This window comes from Natrix helvetica (assembly GCF_964273705.1).
Source record: "Natrix helvetica genome assembly, chromosome: 3".
In the NCBI taxonomy this organism is placed as follows: Eukaryota; Metazoa; Chordata; class Lepidosauria; order Squamata; family Natricidae; genus Natrix; species Natrix helvetica.
In genome coordinates this window covers 101,286,306-101,304,252 of record NC_138549.1, presented here as the reverse complement: position 1 = coordinate 101,304,252, position 17,947 = coordinate 101,286,306, and the positions used below count along the sequence as shown (strand labels likewise).

The 17,947-nt window shown below is 40.2% G+C and overlaps 2 protein-coding genes across 9 annotated transcripts in view; both read left to right on the top strand.

Moving 5' to 3' along the window:
• The window catches only part of CTH (cystathionine gamma-lyase), a 414,207-nt gene that overhangs the window by 42,660 nt on the left and 353,600 nt on the right, over window positions 1–17,947 (top strand). The window lies entirely within an intron of this gene.
• Window positions 10,145–17,947, top strand: part of LRRC7 (leucine rich repeat containing 7) — a 233,006-nt gene continuing 225,203 nt past the window's right edge. For 7 of the 8 annotated variants that reach the window (XM_081949018.1, XM_081949019.1, XM_081949021.1 and 4 more), the window contains exon 1: window positions 10,145–10,594. The gene's annotated coding sequence lies outside the window, so the exon portion shown is untranslated. Of the gene's footprint in view, window positions 10,595–10,629; window positions 10,885–17,947 lie in introns of those variants that run through there. The other variant, XM_081949017.1, reaches the window with a different exon arrangement.

Genomic DNA, 17,947 nt, shown 5'->3' with positions numbered 1-17,947 from the left:
ATAAACACATATTTAACATTTTGAAATGGTCACAGGCAGAGTAAATTAGAGTTTGCCAGAAGATATAGCGCATTTCAAATGGTTTGATCTACAGAATTAGAGTACTATTAGATTTTATTGAGGATTTTAGACACAACAGCTAGCAATCCTCAGAGAACTATTACTGGAAGCAAATATTTATAAACCACGAAAGTTTATTCTATCAGGACTGCATATCTAGGCTTTATTTTTCCATATTTCTACTATATTTCCCCAGTCCTTGATTCTGCATTTGATGACATTTTTAAAAAAATTTTAATCTTGCCTTTTTTATTTTTTATAAATAACTTAAGGCAGCTGAGCAAACATACCAAATACTCCTTCCTCCTACTTTTTCCAACAACACTGGGAGGAAGGAGGGAGGGGGAGAGAAAGATAGGGCCAACGTTATTCAGCCAATTTTTATGCTTAAGGCAAGACTAGAATTCAGTCTCCCGATTTCTAGTCTGCACCCTAATCACTAGACCAAACTAGTTTTCTTATCGATAAAAAGTGTATCCCAATTTGTGACAGGGTGATTAAGATATATTGAGAAGCAATTTCACTGCATGAAGTAACCTTGCATGACATAATTAATTAAAAGGCATTAAACAGTAACTTATCTGTGTTAAGTGATTTTGTTGATCCCTTAAATGTGACAAGGTAAGAAGAGGTTATGTTTCTAATAGATAAATGTGCAAAACAATGGAGGAAAAACAAAACTGTGCATATTAAAGATCAGTTAATATAGATTAGCTACCATTACAATTGTTTAAGCAACAGATTGGTATAGATTGCATTCACTGTTTTCAATACATGTCTATAAATGCTTTCATGTGCATGTAACTAGAAGTAGCCGATGACTGCAAAGTAGTAATTATTCTAAGTCAATTTGTTTGCAATGTGAAAGTATACAAGATGCAAAACTGTGTTTCTAAGTTGATAAGGAAAGAAACTGTCTCCCTATTTAACAGTTGTAATGATTGTTTTAGGAATTAAGTTTGGGATAAAGCTGCCACTTGAAGAATCCACTCATTAGTGTTACAAGTAAAGCATCAGCAACTTTAGTCTCATGTAGGAGTGAAGATACACAATCTTGGATACTAGAGATGTGTGAACTTGAACCTTGCTTTCAGCAGTGAGTAGGTTATGGCAAGTCCTTTTCAATACCCATGACTGTATTTTCTTTCTACTTTTTTTTAAGGGTGGGGGGAGTGTCTGGCCAAAACTTTAGGATATACAAATTGAATGTTCACTTGCAGTCATAAAGCTTTGATTAAAAAGCTATGGCCCATCACTTTGTGGTAAAGCAGACGTGATGTATAAAGCAGACATATATAATGTTTAATCTTTTGGGTAGCTGATTTCAGTATGAAAGAAAGTTCATGAATGAAATAGTTCTTAATTACTACCTTGTGGGTGGATCAGAACCATTTCTACACTGGCTTCAATTTCATTTGTCTCACCATTAAAAAAAAGGATTTCGTTAAAGATCTTGATCTTATTTTATTCAAGGTCTCTATCATAACACAGATTCAGTCAAGAAGTTGAGTCTAAATAATATATTAGTCCTGTTCCTTCATTTTAATTTCTTATTAAAATGAAGTTATTAGCAATGAGTATAACATAAAAAGATGCTACAATGAATCAAACAATGGCTTCATAAAAGGCTATCACTCTTCTTTTTTTATTTTTTTTATTGAACATAATTCATCATCTATATCACATTTTCAATCTTTACAGCATTCCAGTATCAGTATCACTCATAATTATATAGCAGTTATTTCATTATTCTTCCTTTCCAATTATATACATCACTGTTCTATAGGTTGTATCAATATTCATGTATATACATTGCCTTTTAACTTTAAATTGTATCAATATTCATAAATATACATATTCAGTGTATTGCCTTTTCTCTTTAATATAGTTCTTAAATAACCTTCATGTTTAATCTTTACGTCTATTCTCTAACCATTTATACCATCATGTAATATTCCGTTTCTCCTCTTTTAGTTCCATAGTTAGCCTGTCCATCTCTGCACAATCAAGCTACCTTTTAATCACCATTCTATTGGAGGGAGTGTTGTCCTGCTTCCAGTTTTGCACCTAGGCAATTCTAGCCACAGTTGTTATGTAGAGTATAATGTACTGAGTTTTCTTAGAAAAATTTCCTCTTATTATGCCTAATAAAAATAATTCTAGTTTCAACTCGATTTTTTGTTTCGTAATTTCCTCTAGTCATTTTCTTATTTTAATCCAATACTTCCTGGCTTTTGGACATGTCCACCACATATGAAAAAATGTACCTTATTTGTGCTTACATCTCCAGCATTCCACCAATCTATTTAGGGATATTTTCGCCAATCTTGCTGGGGGTAAATACCAACAATAAAACATTTAATATAAAATTTCTTTATAGGTTGTCGACATTGTTAGTTTATAGTTTCCCACACACACAGACACAATTTTTCCCCCGTGTTCTAATGTAATATTATAGCCAAAGTTCTTTGCCCAAATTATCATAGTTTCTTTAACTATTTCTTCTTCCAGGAAATAATTATATGCTTTTGTTATCATTTTTTTCCTCATTCCCTGTATTATTTTATCAAGCTCTTGTTGTTGCTTCTAAAAGCCATATTTTTCTAAATCCTTTTTTAATATCTTGCCTGGATTTGCAGGTACGGCCACCAGTCTATCTCTATTCCTTGATGTTTTAACTCTTGATTTGATTTTAATTTCCCTTGATCGTCTAATAGCTCTTTATACCTTACTATCTTATCTAAGTCTAATAGATTAGGGTATATCGCTGCCTCCATGGTTGATAACCAAATTAGTATTTTAATATAGTGGTTTCTCTTAATTTCCCCCCAAATTTATAAAAGAGCATCTCTCACTTGATGTCTCTGAAAATATGTGATTTATTTTTCCCCTCCCAGATAAATGCATGCCAGCCTAATTGTAGGTCGTAACCCTCTATTTTCAATACCCTTTTGTTTTTTAAGTTTATCCAGTCTAAGCGGATTTGCAAGGCAATGGGATGCACATGCACGAATATGGTGGTGACAGCAGCTGCTTTTTCACCAATGAGAGGACTTTTCAGTGGCCTGTGGCCAGCCACCTCCTCTTTGAGAGCTGATATGTAAAGCGTCAGGGTGAGCAAATGGCGACAGAGGGACCAGTTTGGGGGCGTGGCCAACCGGACATCGCTACCGCTTCTCCAAACTGGGCAAATTTTCCGCCACTGTTTCAGGTGAACCAGTGCGAACTGGCTGAATATCACCTCTGCATTGCATAGTTTCCATGTGTATAGTATGTTGTAAGAATCCAGCGTCTATCGTTTCTATTTTATGCTAACCCAGCCAACTGTAGTTATTTTAAAAACAAGATTAAACAAGAATGGTTCATGTATTATTATTTTTTATCTCCTAGATAAAGTTGATGACACTTCACAAGACACACAAGACACGGGAGGTGCCGGAGCCTTGCTGGTTGGGGGGGAAGAGGCAACATCGAGAAAACTTAGATCACAAAAGTGAGTTAGAAAAATAATGCAATTGCTGATACAGGGAACTTTTTTCTGTTGGATATAAAATAGATTGAAAATATTGGAAGATATAAGGTAAAAATATGCTGTCAAAAAATTGTTAAGTAGTATTTTACTTAATGTATTAACAAGTGAAAGTTATGAGAATCGGGGGGAGTGCCATTTCCTGCATAATGTAGCTGTCATAATTTGTACCTTTATCCACTACCCTTCTTCCTAAAAATTTTGTAAAACCAATAAATTTTTTGTTCAAAAAAAAAAAAGAATGGTTCATGTAAATAAGTACTGCAGCCCCTTAATCCAGTAGTTATTTTTCATCTCATAGCTTTTAATAGCTTTTGTAGCTGCATCCACAAGCTGTTATCTAGGGTTTTTTTTTCTGTTACAAATACCAGCAAATGTTTCATACCCTAAGTAATAAATCTGCAGGATCCTTGATGCTCTGGGAGACATTACAGTAATGGCTATAGAAATTACTTAAAATGGCCAGCCTCAGCATTTTGAAAAAGCAAAGTTGAGGCAAGTTATCTTGCAGCACTTCTAAAACACTAAGATGCCAAAACTCCTCTCTCAGTCTTCCAGCGGCAACTAACCTTTGCACGGATTAGAAGCAGATAATGGCAAAGAATTCCATGATAAACCTAAGACAGCTTTGCATCTTGTTATTTTAGAATTTTTAGACAGATCGGAGTCCCAGATCCCCAAAAAAACCATTAGTTATAGTTTACAAACTCCCACAACACAGGAAGCTGGACCAAAGAAGCCACACTATCACAAAATGTGGATACAGACATGAAGTATTAGCTTTGTTGAGGTTGGAGAAGGAATTGTCTTCTCCACAACTAGCCTGTCTATTGGCCAGAAAACTAAGAACCATTCACAAATTCTAACTAAAATTATTCCCTGTTGGTATTAGTGGATGGAAGGGGAGTGAGGGGATAGACCAGGGGTGTCCAAACTTGGGAACTTTAAGACTTGTGGACTTCAACTCCCAGAATTCCCCAGCCAGAAAACTTCTCCGGGCTCCTGAATTAGGGAGTGATGCAGGGAAAGTACTGGTATAAATATTATGAACTATTCTAGAATGGTACTTGTAGCTTCACAGCTTGCAACTGATAGACCTGTCCTTCATTTTTGTTCTACAATTTTAAGATTGGAAGCATTCCCCCCCCCCCCCCATATTTTACAGTAGGAATCTGTCTGCTGCAGCAGTCAGGGAGTACTCATTAAAGCCTTTTTAAATGCTGTCAACTCTCAGTAAAAGATTCCTTGCTCAAACAGCAATTTCCCACCTTCCCAGTGCATAAATGATCTCTTTAAAAACAGTCCACAGGAACACAACCCTGCTCTTCAGCCAACCATTTCCAAACATTCGAGCAAAGGAGAGCTGGAGAGAATCATGCTACAAGTTTGGCCTTCCTACCGACCGGGTGAAGAATTTTATTTAGATTTTATTGTTTTTTGGAAAGACCAATCTGGGTTTCTTTTTTTCATTGACAATCTGCCTGTGCCTGAGCCTGTAGGTTATACTTATTCTTAAAACAAGGGTGCCAGGGCTTCTAGGAAACAAGGTACCTTTCTAGTATAAAGATTAAGAGGAACGGAAGACACAACGCATGTTAGCAAAATAATAGAATTTGGGGAAATGAAATTAGCTTTGTTTGGAAGATAATGAAAACATTTGCTAGGCGGGTAACAAAATGAGTATTGCAATATTGCAACACCAGTGCTGCAAAGCCATGACACAGATACAGAGAGGGCAGAGCAACAACAATATTCTGGTTTTTTATCTTGTTACTCACCCACCCACCCCTTTCCCTCTGGTGGATGACTCTGTGTCCAGGTTCAAACATCAGTTCACATTAAATTACACTAACTTCTGGTGCTGATTCTAATGAGTCTATTTTAACTGTTATTAAGCATGCATTCAATTTGGATTCAATCAGTTAAGTCCTCGAGGCTACGACGCCATTGACTATCATTGCCGGCCCCTGATTGGTTGAGACGCGAGCAGCCAGCTGGCGGGAGAATGCAGCCATTCTATTGGTTCACTGTCTGACAGCTCTAGTATAAAAGGGCTGTCAGCTGTCAAAAGTTGCTGTTTGTCGGTTCGAGGTTTGCCTTACATTTTGCGGTGTTGAACTGTTAATAAAGGTTGTGTTAGCTTCAACCTGCCTTGCCTCAGTTCCTGCCTGCCTCATTCTCCCTACAGAACACAATCCAATGTATCCATCATTTTAAATAAGGAAAAATAATATTTGTCTTGCTGGTTCTGGGGTAGAAACGGGTCAAATTAGAATACAGACAATTCTTATCATATATTTATTAGTAATGTGCACTACAAGAAACGAATAACACTGGCTTAGTAAGTAAACAGTGAAGTTCTTTGTTAGCTACTGCACATTTTCTGTTTCATATATGCTTATTCTCACATCTTATTCAGCATCTGTCCTAAAGCTTCTTCCCATATCTGAACTTTACTATCTAAACGGTTGCTGGAATTGGGTATGGTTTAATGAAAAGGACTAGGGGGTGACATGATAGCAGTGTTCTGAGATCTCTGGGATTGCCACAAAGAAGAGGGAGTCAAGCTATTCTCCAAAGCACTTGAGGGCAGAAAAAGAAGCAATGGATGGAAACTAATCAAGGACAGAAACAACGTAGAACTAAGAAGAAATTTCCTGAAAGTTAGAACAATTAATCAGTGGAACAACTTGCCTCTAGAAATTGTGAATGCCCCAACACTGGAAATTTTTGAGAAGACATTGGACAATCATTCGTCTGAAATGGTATAGGGCCGTGATGGCGAACCTATGGCACACGTGCCACAGGTGGAACACGGAGCCATTTCTGAGGGCACGCAAGGCGTTGTCCTGTCAGCTCCAGGTTGCATGTGTGTGCTGGCCAGCTGATTTTCAGACCTGATTTTTGGTTGTTTTTCACCTTTTGAAGGCTTCACTGAAGCCTCCTGAGGACAAAAAACCGCCCAATGCGCAAACCAGAAGTTCAGGAACGGACTTGCCGTTTGTGCATTGGGCTGTTTTTTTGCCCTCCGGAGCTTTAGGGAAGCCTCCTGAGGTCGAAAAATGGCCAGAGGCCATTAAATTATGGGGGTGGGCATGCGAGTACGGGCGATAGCATGCACGTGTGCTTTTGGCACCGGAGGCAAAAAAGGTTCGCCATCACTAGTATAGAGTTTCCTGCCTGAGCAGGAAGTTGGACTAGAAGACCTCCAAGGTCCCTTCCAACTGTTCTGTTCTGTTCTATTCTCCATTGCGATCATTCTGACTTTTGTATTTTATATTCCTTATATTTCCAGCTGACTGTAACCAACTGCCAGCTGGCCTTAATCACTTCAATGTTATCTTTACTTCTGAATTCTCCTTTCCTTCTTATCTGGCAGCAACTTTATTTAATTGTTTACCACTTCTGCTCAGCCAAACTTTAGCTCACCTTCTTAGCCTACCAATTTATTCCATCCTTTGCCTATGCATTTTTGAGCCTAGCTTTACATAATACACAGAGACATTTATTCATGTAGAGATCCCAGATTCATTCTCCTGGCTCTCTGCCATCTCTTTCTCTCTCCCACTGTCTTTATCTCCTGGGGCCATTCATCCTCAAGGGGTTTTGGTAGCAGCTTTGAACACAACTTGCTGGTGCTGCTCTGGGCCCTAGCAAAGAGCTCAACTACAAGAGCTGCAAGCTGTTTGGCTCCCCTGGTGGGACAGAAGGAAGAAAAAAGCTACCCTTTTCCTCTTTTGCTTCCCGATTCTTCTCTTGATTTCATTCCCTCTTGAGGTACATCCTGTCACTGCTGAGCTTCATTCTCCTCCATGGCTTCCCTTCAAGCTTTTCTCTGCTGGTCCCCCATCCAACATCTGGGATACTCACCAGGGGATGTAGGTGATGCAAAATTCTGATTTTTCGAGAAAAAAGTTGTAATGTTTGCTTTTATTAAAAGCACTGTGGAGGAGTTATTTTTTTAAAAATGACATAATTCCAATCTCTTCAGGCTCAGGCTTAAATTATTCAAATATAACTGTTCTGTTATAAAAGTTCATTTAGGTCTCCAACAAAATCTTACAATTTCTGCAGTGCTGTGGAGAAATGTTGTTCCATGTGGAATACCTCAAAGTGGGCTGCTTATCACCAAAGCTTTACACATTGCATTGAATATGTGCCGTTTAAATATACTCTTTAGTATCTCACAATCATACTTCAAATATGATAGTTATTCAGGCATTCATAAATAGCTAGGATAATATCTTCAACTGTATCATCTATTTGGAATATACCATAGGCATAGGGATTTCAGGCCATTTTGGCCAGTGGGTATTTGGGAATTTGAAGTACAGGTTTTGTTCACTTTCACTGGTGAAGGCTACTCATTCCAAAAATGGCTGCCCAAATGGCTATGCCCAATCACAAAATGTCTTTAGCAGAAAGGAAACTAGTGAAGATGCTCCCTGCAACTTTCTCTAATCTCCTGGGTTTATACTTCATGCCAAGCCATATAATTAGAAGTAATCCAAATCAAACAAATTAATTTTATGATATAGCACAATGTATTAATGAAGTCAATTGATAGTTTTGTTTGTTCCTCAGGACAGTGTGCTATTCTTAGTTGTGTGTGATTAATAGGAAAGTTTGGTATTCACTATTTGAATATCATTAGTTCATGAAGTAAATAGACTTGTTCACTTCATACTTTCCCATTTTTCATAGCTGAAAACATCTGAATTTTAAGATCAGTATATTAATTTGAGTAATTTGAAAGGATTTAATATTTTCAGATGTCCATATTTTTTGAACTACATACCTACTAAATTGAAATTGAAGACTGGAGAATGGAAATGGGTGCTGCATGCCTCTGTTGAATAACAAGAGCCTTATTTTTCAATTCAGGAAAGATAAATTTAAGCTCTAATTATTACTCAGTGGATTGAAGACCCTATGTTGTGACTTATGAATGGTTGCTTACAGGTGTGGACTATGTACGATAAATATAATGAAATATGTTCAAGCTTTAGTGAAATTGTAGTGTAAATCTTTATGCACAGAGATGAGAAGTCAAATATATATTTACATTTTTTTTCAATTTTTATTTGTCTTAATTAAGGACAAAACAGATAGCTATTTTTTTATAAAAAGCTATATATAATATTATCGCACAGTGTATTAGTTAACTCTGTTGCATATCCACCCTCCGATTGGAGTAAATAAAATGAGTGATTTTTTTATTTAAAAGGTAGGAAAAAAATCATATAATGTGATCAACTATTTAAACTGTACCCGGTTGTGGTGGTTGAACAGACCGCAAGCATCAGCACCAGTCCAGATGCCTTAACGTCCTAGGAATCCTTAAGAGGAAGCAGCCACATTGAAAATGACAACACTAGCTAGCACCTATCTTTCACCATTATGGTTTTAAGGATGTCCTTAAAAAGCCAGTGCAGTGACAGTAATTTATCAGAAGGAAGCCTCTAAAGACTTTTTCCCGATAAACAAGATTGCCAGGAGCACATGCAAAGGCAAAGCAACTGGGGTTGGATTGTCTGCAGCACCAAAACCCGAAGTCAATCTTCTGCTAGTATGTGGATGCAATGCACGGAGCTGGGCCAAGCAACAATACCTAGTCCTCGGCTTAGGGCAACGGGAACAAAACCCTGACTCACGTAATATTTTTAGGGCATCCAAATCTTGCCACCGATAATCCTCCCCCCCCCCCCCGAGAATTAAGAGGTAGCCGTCAAGTGATGGAGAACCAGGACGGTGGCACTCCGCCTCTCTTTCAACCTCCCGAGGTTGTAAGCGGGGAAGCAGGGTAACCCCGATCTGCCTTATGACGCCCGGATCAACACACCGCAACTGAACCGTCAAGGTGCAGCTCTTGAGCAAAGCTGGGGGGGGGGGGGGAAGGGGCGTGTGCTGTGCTGCGGGACTCGGGCGGCCACGTGCAGAGCACGGAGGAGGGCGGCAGAATCCGCGCGGCGTTGCTACACCGTCCTCACGCCCACTTCGTTTTTCTCTTCTCTCTCTCTCTCTTCCCCTCACTCCACGTTTGAAAAAAAATAAAAACTCTGGGGAAGAAGCGGGGGAAGGGCCCGAGGAGAGGCGGCGGCGGCGGCTGAAGAGCTGTGACACGGAGTTGGTGGGGGCGGGAACTGCTGTTGCTACTTGGCCTCCTCCCTCTCTGTGAGGGAGCTTCGCGGCTTCCCAGCTGAGCTGAGCTCCCCGGCAATCCGACGGGCAAGCGCCCTCCTCCCCCTCCGCGTCGCCGCCCCCGCGCCTGGGATTTGGAGGACCCCACTTCAGCTACTTCTCCCTTACTACTCCCCCCCGGCTGCCCCTCCCCTGAGGAGAGAAGTCCCTGGTTGCCCGGCGCCCTCTTGACCAGGACCGCCACGGACGGAGCTTCCCGGGGGGGGGGGCGGTTTGCAGGCGGTCGTCTTGTGCCCTTCCCCGTTTGCCTCCGACGGACGCGGAGCTCTCGTTCGAGGCTTGCGCTGCCGCCCTCAGGAACCGGCGAAGGCAAAGGAGGCTCGGCCACATGTCAGCGGCAGTAGCAGCAGCAGCCCTGCCTCTTCGCCCGTCTGTCACTCGGCTGCAGCCATAACACCTGTGCAGGAGCGACGCCTCCTCCTCCTCCTCCTCCTCCAGGAGGCCCTCGCTGCTCGGGAGGAAACCCCAGCCGCGAGCCTTGCCGGGTTTGGGGGGCGGGAAGGCTCCGCCGCCTCCGCGCTCCTCGTGGCCAGTCGTCGCCGTGGCGGCGATGGGAAGCAGCCCCGCTCGCGCGCCTTTGTGAGTCTCGCTCCTGCGCCCCGGCTCTGACAGATGCGTGGAGAAGAGGGTGGCTCGCCCCCCTTTTCTTTTGCTTCGCGGTTCCCGTGGCGGCGGCGGCGGCGGCGGCAGGAGCCCCCTTTCTTCGCTCGGCTGACGGCTCCGCAAGGATTTACTGGATGAAGAGCTTTCTTTTGGGGTGGTTGCCGTGGGGCTCTGGCAAACGGAGAGACTTCAGCTGACAAGGTACCTGTTCTCCAGACGGCCGCGTAGGGGAAAGGAAGTGTTGCCCAGATGTGCTTCTGAAGGGTATCCGCACCGTGGTCTTAGCATGGGGGAGGGGAGCTACGACCGGAGGGGGGGTCGGTCGCCATCCTGCTGCCGCCCTACCCCACTTCTCCTCGCCTTCCCTCCAGCTTCCCACGCCCCATAAACCCCGGACCCCCCCGATCTCTTGGTAGGAATCGTGATCCCAGCTGTCAGTTATTATCTGCAGCCGACGGAGACTTAAAAGGACGCGTTCTCCACCCTGCGATGTGAGTATTTTCTCGGAGGCTGCGTCCTTGCATGGGGAAGGGGCTGCTGTGGCTGTGGCTGTGGCTGCTGCTGCTGCTGCTGCTGATAATGATCCTTCGGCCGCGCTGCTGTAGGGGTGTGTTAGCTGGGGAGGCACCGCGCGCTCTGTCTTTCGGGGTGGGGAAGGCAGGTTCGAGGCTGGGGGGGAAGTTGGGGTTTGGTGTGTGTGTGTGTGTGTGCAGCTTCCTCCTCTCTGCTTTTCCTCCCGGGGCTCTCGCCTCCGTTTGGCGCGGAGGCACGGAGGGTGGGCTTGGTTGCGGTGGGTGAGCGGCGGAGGAGAGAAGGCGCCTCGGGGTACTGCTGCTGGTGGTAACCAGATGAAATGCAGCGGTTGCTAAGGGGAGAAAGCTTCGCTGCAATGAAGGGAAGAGAGGGAGGACAGGGATCCTCCTTCATCGGTTTGGTAGCCTTCTCTCTCCTCCCCCCCCCCCCCCCAAGCTGTGGGTCTGGAGGGGGTTGGTTGGTTGCGTGAGCGGGGATCAAGGTGACACCTTTGGGGGGAATGGCAGATGCTGCTGGTAGGTGTGCTTAGGGACTTACCCCATGTAGGACCAGTTCCTGGTTATGGTTACCTTCAGAATCCCCTTTGAACAACATCCCTCCCCCATTGTTAAAAAAATCATGCTGTTAGCCCAGTGACACCAAGAAAGAGGGTGTGAACAAGTGGGCAGAGGTGGCTGATTGAGTGTGCCATCTTTATGGTTAGGGAAAATTGGATCCCCGTGGTGCTGCACAGAGAGAGAGAGGGAGGGAGGGAGGGAGAGGAAGAGAGAGAGGGGAGAGAGAAGCTGCCACTACCTGCTATTTTTCCTGCCTTCATAGATGGCATCCTGGGCCCAATCTGACCACCTTCCACTCTCTTGCAGTCTCCCTATAGGTGACCTAGGCACAGTGGTGGAAACCAGATGCTGTTCAAGGAAGAGGCAGTGATAGTTTCTCTTCATTTGTTCTGGATAGGGTTGTTCTTAAAGAGGGAAGGCAAACAGATAAAAGAATGTGGTGGCATCTTCCTTTCTTATCGGTTGTAATTTTTCTGTGGATACCATTGCAAGTAAGGAGAGGAGGAGGAGGATGCTAGCAGGATCACTTGCCACTCTTGCGCTGTTATTAGCTCTCTTTTTTAAATAGCATGGTCAGAAGAATTTGGAGGAAATCTCTCCTCTGACTTCTCTTGCTTGGGGAATCTTAGCATGGATTTCCCAAAAGAGTGGAAGCAACCCCTTTCCTTGATTGCCCTCCAATCCTGCTGTAGGCAATGCAGTAGGTAAGATTGGGCCGGTTATGCCAAGAACCCACTTTTCTGCAACACAGAGGCAACGGAGAGAGGAATGAAGGAGAGATGATTGGGTTGCTTCTTGCTTGAGCAGCTACCTGCAGACCTATGCTCTCTCTATGGCCTCCATGTGGCACTGTTCAGAGAATGTACATACATGCATTGGGAACCTCTCCCTATAGGACAATGTGGCAAATTACCAGTTTATCCTGTCAGTGAGTCTTAAGGTGAAGGATGCTGGAAAGAGTAGCTTAACAACATCTGGAGTGCCACAAATCCCCACTCTTTATCTTGGAAATGATTTATAGCCAATGTCTTATCTTTGTGTTTGTTTATGGCGATATAGTGGATATATATTTTTTCATTGGAGGCTGGACAGAAAGACACTAGGACAGAAAGATACTATCAAGAAATGTTGCTAATATTGTTCTCTAATTTGGAATCAACACATCTGTACTTTCTGGGTGCAATATCTACAGGTAGAGGGGACAGAGGGAGAGGATGCCTCAATTTGTGTTGCCTCTGCACAAAGATTTAGTTTATTTAGATATCACCAATTCCTCTGGAGTAGTAGAGATTAGACATGGATGAAGGAGAACACAAGTGGATGAGGTCTTCTTTGTGGATGGCCAGAGGCAGAGTTCTTCTTGAGAAACATGAGCAAGTGAGTGGATATCCCAGCTTCTTTTTGCCATACTCATTTTATGGCAACACTGTTAGTTTTACTTGTATTTAGTATTATCCCCACCACCAAAAGACACTAGAGACAGAAGTTGCAATGTGGTTCTTCATTTCAAATGAGGATTCAAATCTCCAAGTGGCAACATCTCAGTAGCATCTAGGTAGAGGGCTCTTTTCATATATGAGACTCTTGGAATTGCCCTGTGGTATCCATGTTTTTGCTTGCATTGGCAACATATTAATAGTCTACTAAATTAATTAATAGGACAGGCTATTAAGTATGATTTCCAGGTGTTATAGGAAAACTTAAAAAAACACATTGAGCCAAGGATTTGAATATTTAATCTATCGTGTTTCCCCAAAAACAAGACAGGATCTTATTTTCTTTTGACCGCCGAAATAAGCACTTGGCCTTATTTTCGGGGAGGTCTTATTATTTTTGAGGTGCAGGAGGCAGTGAGCATGGTCACCTTATGGCTGCTGCTGTCCTGCAATATTTTTGGGGAGGGCTTATTTTTGCGCATGCACTCAAAAGCCCAGTTGGGCTTATTACCAGGGAAGTTTTATTTTCAGGGAAACGGGGTAATATTTCATAGGGTTTTTAAAAACACTATGTCCCTGTTTCTTGTACATACTTAGAACCAAATTAGTACTTTTTGACATGAACATGTCACTGAAAGACTGAGCATGCAAACAAAATGGAAATGTTAGCAGCTAGAATGGCACCTGTTCCAATGTGGTTTACACTCTCTCTAGTGATAATTGCTTTATATTAATGTGTGCATGGGTCGCAGATGTGTTCCTGTTTAACGTACAAAGCCTTATGTGGTTTGTTATTCTAGTCTTTGCTTCTAGTGCTACAAAACACTTTTAATATTAACATTATTTAAAATATTCATAACCTCTGCAGCATGGTTAAAACATTTGAAATATCAAGCTGCTTTAAACTACTGGGGTCTTTTCTTTATGTCTCCCCTCCCCCATAGGTTGTGACTCAGGGTGGCTTTTTTGGTATCTGTGTGAAAGAATGCAACTTTGTTGCTGCTTCTTAGCTATCCTTACTCATTAAACACCCACAATGTGCCTATCATTATATCTCAAATTCCACTGTATTTAATTACAACAGTATTACTGCACTTAGACTAATAAAGTCAGTTTTTCCTAAGAATTACAATGTACAAAATAATGTTTGCTTTAATAGGACCATTTAAAACATTTGACTGATCTGCATCCATATCAATGATGCAATTCTTCCAAGTTTGCTTTCAAATATTAGAACAACCCAACAGTTTGAAAAATAGTCAAATTTCAACATCCCAGAGTATATGTTGTAATATTATCCCAATACAAGGATCAGGCCAGCCATAGACATCTTTTACACTTCTCTCTGCTTCCCTCCTACTATTTTTCTGTCTTTTCTTCTATCTCAGATTTTTGCAAGAATCAGTCAGATTCTAATTGCATGCTCTCTTCTGATTGTGCTTGTTTGTTATATCATGGTTTTCCTTAATGGAATAAAAGGAATACAAAGCAATTCCTCCAAATATTCCCTCCATAACAACCTTGTGATATGTTCAGTTACTTGTGGTTCTATTTCACATTGCATGAAAAAAAAATGGGAGCATACTATATATTTGAATGGACATTTTGAGATGATCTTATTCTTGAAATACTCATTTGATAATGTGTATCAGGTCTATATTACAATGTGTAGCATCCATGAATTATATAGAACACACGGGTCCTCAGTGTTTTGAGCTAATGGACATATTCAGAGAGTCAGGCACTCTCATAGAGCCAAATCTTTGGCTTATTACCGCTTTTTGTTTTCTAAGAGGAAGTCCAGGCCAAGATGCATTATTAGAAATACATATTATAGTTCAGATTGGATATTGGCCTTGCAGTGTTCCAAGAAAGAAAGAGAGAAAGGGAGGGAGGGGGGAGAGAAAGAGTTTGATAGATGTTAATGAACAAATTATTTCCACTAGGTACTAAGTTCGGGATCCAAGATAAATATTTCTGAAGCTTTCACACTATTTTTCCATCTCCAATCTCTGAGAGTTTTCAAAAGAACTATAATTGGTTTCCCCAAATTTTTCATTACTAGTTAAAGAAATGTTTTATTGCTTGTTAAAGAAGGTAGTTGAAATTAATGACTTGCTGTAGAGGTAACCTGATGCTTTTTTACATACTTCAAGTCCCTTCCATTATGTTTGATGACAAAGAAATAGGGACATTCCCGCAATTATGCAAGGGTCTGATTTAGGAATGGCTGTCATTTTTGTATATTGAAAATAATGAGTGTAATTATTTATTTATTTATTTATTACATCTATATGCTGCCCCTCTCCCCAATAAGGCAACTCTGTGCCCTTTTTGATCCTTTATTGTAAATCAGATCTTAATGTAATTTGGAGTCAATCTGCCTAGGCCAACCAAAATTTGGATTGTTTGCCTCTAATTTAGCATCCTAGGTAAAACAGCAGAAAATAAAGATATATGATTTATATATAATGATTTATTGATACCCGTTGGACTCATTTATCCCTAGCTTGAATATTTAATTCCCCAGGGCCTCCAATGATTTTGATCACAAAATACAATGAGTAATCAGAATACTTACTGGAGATCATGTTATAGCCTAACACATATAGTTTGTTTCCAGTTGTTCAGCATGAGAAATTAATCAGTCTTTTTGTGGCAAGAATGAACTAGATCTCTCTATGGATGTGTGTTACTTTATGGCCCACTTAAAAAATATTATAGACCCGTTAAAGCATAGCTTTCTGACACAAGGAAGATACGTATATTCTTATCTTAGGAATTTATAATATTATCACCATGGTAACATTTTTCATGCTTTATACTTGGCCTCTGACATTTTCACCTAAGAAAAGCTCAACAGAGAATTCTATTCTTGCTTTCTGAGGATGAGGTGTTGGAAGGATTGCAAAGCAAAGAAAGGAAGTTTGAATAACAACAATTATATTTAACACATTTCTGTTAGTGTTACGTATGCAAAGGGGGGGAAAACCAGAAACTTGTGCTGACAAGTTATGTGGGTGTCGGCTCTATGCATCAATTTATTCCAGTATTCAACAAAAGATGCTGACTTAACCATGGCAACCCCCCTCCCTGCCTTTTTCATCAAATGTTGGAGTGCATATGTTCTAGAAAAATGTGGCACATTTTAAAAAGAAATAGCAATGCTATGACACATAATTGAGCAAGTTTAATTATGTAAACCTTAATTTTGAATGGGTTATATCTCTTGAAGAAAAATTGCCTACCTTTCCCCTTAAATTCTAATGGTATATTTTAGATTAAATTTCTCTATTTTTAACAAGTGAAATGCAACCAAACTAGGGAGAACTGTAGTGTAATGCCGCTCTTTCTGAAGTGGAATGCTTAGTTTAGTGTGTATTACTAGATTTGTATAACTTTGATAGTAGCTGCCATTTACCTTGCAATTTTCAAGCAAATGGCTAAACTTCAGGAAAATTTCTGTATGATAATTAACCTAGTATAGTATATTGACTAATTTAATTAGTATGCATATGTCTTATATTTCACAAAAAGCTTCAAAGCTGACAATAGTTATGCTTATTAACTTGTTTCTTTATAGCATTTCATCAGCAAATTGCAGTTTTAGCACTATAGTTTATACATTGGTTCTGCTTGGATTTGTTTTAAAAGATTAATTAGAAAATATTGTAGATTGTTTTTTTTTAGTGATGATTTTTATAAGGTTGATTGACAAATGCCCATATGACATACCTTTCACATAACAATTTGTTCTGTCTAATCTCTAGTATAAGACTTTGGATCTCCTAGAAATTTCACATAAATTATAGGAATCATCCCTGAATGACCTGGCTAAGTCATAGGGAGAGGCATGTGTAACTAAAGTAGACATTCACTCAAGTCAACGTCTATCTCTCATAGCATTTTTGGCAAGAATTCAGACGTGGATAGCTATTTCCTTCCGCCTGGATTTAATTCTTATCCCAGTCTAATCTGTAATGCTGAAATTTTCCAGTAGAATCTCATTCATAGTCTGACACTGCTTAGCTTCCAAAGTCAGCTAGATGTTGCCACTTTCTTGCATGACAAAACATTGACCAAGTAATTTCTGTAGCAGTCAAAATTATTCACTGATTATCCTGCACTCAAATCTTCTGTGCCGCAGCCTACTTTGTATGGTATGACCCACTAATCATTTAGCCAACTTTTTGGAACATATTATGAAAAGAAAGGTTACAGCTTCTGTTCACACAGCTGTGAATCAAGCTTCATTAAGCTTAGATAGCAATTGGATTCTTGTCTTTCTTAACTTTTCTTTCCCTTCTACCACAGTGGAACTACATAGTTAGTACCCTATTGATATAAGGATGTAATAATAATAATATGTAATATGATAGATGACAAAAGATTTTAGTGAATAGAATCTTAAAACATGGACTTAAATGAAGAAGGACATGTTAAAATGGGAAAAATTAAAATTTTCACTCGTGTTATGAAAAAAGTGAATGTTTTGTGAAGAATAATACATTTGTTTCAGACATTAACTTGGCAGAAAGATGCATTTTAATTTATATGACATGGGAAAAATAATGAGTTAAATATACAAGATGCAAAGGAAAGGATGATTTAGTTTGCTAGATTTGAAATTGTATTTTGTTTGTTGTTCTTGATCTGGGTGAAAGAATGAATGAATGTTGCTGGAAACAAGACTCTTTTACAGTTAAAATAACATAACCTGAGGTTTGGATGGCAAGGATATTTATGGTAACATTAAAGTTAAAATTAATGCAGACTTTAAAAATAATCTAATTAAATATTCATTAGAGAATATCTAATAGGTATAAACCCAGGGGGAACCTGAAAATATCCTCATGGATATCATCTCAGGATGAATATTATGGAAGAGAAATGGCAGACAAAAATATATGTTTGTTGTACTATGACTTATTGGAAAACTATCAAGGGGAACTGAAATCAAAATAAAGAGAGCAATTAATAGCCAAAGCATATAATTGTTTTCCATTTATAGTTATTTGAAATATTCA